The following is a 1834-nucleotide window of genomic DNA, read 5'->3' on the forward strand; positions in this document are numbered from 1 at the left end:
AAAACCTGAAACTTAATTCCTGAGACTCTCACATAATATAAAATTTGCTTACTAATCGTCTAGGTAACTAGTAAACAATAAACGTAATATCAATACCCAAGGTTCAGGGAATTTTACATCAATCAGACTTTTCCAAGTAGACTAGTTTATTCAAAATTTAAAAAAAAAACAAAAACAAAAAAATAAATGTTCTCTGAGATTAGTGCTCCTTAATGAAAATGATTTCTCTAATCAAAAAAAAATTCGTTAAGGTACACCTCTAGACCCAGAGGTCCCCACCTATTTAAAACCTTAAAAAACAGTTCGCTCCAAACATGAAGCTTCCTTTAAGATTTGTCTAAAATTCCTTAAGAGAGGTTCTGAACATGCGTCCTCGTACAAGCCATCATGAACCTCACATACTATAAAGACAGACCCACCATTCTGAGTACAGTCTGGCCTAAATCCCTAATTCAGGAATCGCCCTTTATTGGACAACACTTAAGGAAATCTGCTAGCTAACAGACTTTAATAAGGTAAAGGGAAATGGAAAATTCCTTCATTTAGGAATAAAACACCTTCTCTCAGGCTCGGTAGTGGGAATAAAATTCAAATCAAACAACAGCCTACCATCCCCTTATGTGAGGAATCAGCTGTGAAAATTCTAATCGGCTAATCAAAAACAACTAACCGAAAAAAAATTATATTACTCATCCGGCTCGGTTGCCATAGCAACAGCCTTCCCTAAAATCAAAATAAAGAAAATTTCTGAAAACATAACAGCGTTCGGAAGGAACGTTGTCACAATAGATCTAAAGATCCCTTCTAAATTTCATTTCCTTAAATATTCCTAACCGGGAATCGAACCTATTCTTAGACTATAAACCCATGGACATACAACCAGAACTCAAATATTCTGATTCGTATTCCGCTTAACAAGTCTAAAGGTTGACCCTATACACAGCCATCTCTTTCGGCTGTACCCCTGCTCTGACTTAAAAAGAAAAGTCGCGAAGCAAAAAAGAGACCCAAGAAGCACGAAAGCTCCTCCCGCTAAAAAATTCCGTCTCGATTCTATCAAAAGAATCCACAATCTGTCTCCCCGCTGCCATTTCCCTTCTTGCTTATATACGATTTAACAGCTTCCCCCCTCTCCACTACGACGAGAAGAAACTGTCACTGAGCTTGCAGTGTTTCCAAATGAGCTAGCTAGCTACTAAACCTTTGCCATACTTGGAATTAATTTTTTTTAAACTGAAAAGAATAACTTTTAAGATTAATATATATATATATATATATATATATATATATATATATATATATATATATATATATATATTAAACAATACATAAATGCACACATGAAATATATAAGTTTATATAAAAATTAATAGACAAAAATATCAATCTATAATAATTTTACCAGCGCTGTTTTTTTAACCTAATTATATATGTATTAATAAACAAGAAATAATATGAATATTAAATTTCCTTTAAACATATGCATATATGTACAAAACTAGCAATGGGCCTGAAAGTGCTCATTGCATATACCGCGACCTTTAAAAAAAACTGTGTTTTCCACTTAACTCTCACAGTTCATAATCTCTTCCAGTCTTTTCCCCCCGAATACATTAAGGGAAAAAATCACTTACGAAACACAAACACAAATTTCACATACACTCACTTAACTTTGATAAGATATGCATTTGGGACTTTTGAGTGCCCAGAAGTCTGAAGTCCGGAACAGTTTTTTCCCCCGTTCACATTGAGGGAAAATTCACTTCAAAAACACACTATAAACACAATTATTTACAACACATACACACAAAAAAAATCAGAATTGATAATTTGT

The sequence above is a fragment of the Thermobia domestica genome, chromosome 18 (genome assembly GCF_964235325.1).
Source record: "Thermobia domestica chromosome 18, izTheDome1.hap1.1, whole genome shotgun sequence".
NCBI lineage: Eukaryota > Metazoa > Arthropoda > Insecta > Zygentoma > Lepismatidae > Thermobia > Thermobia domestica.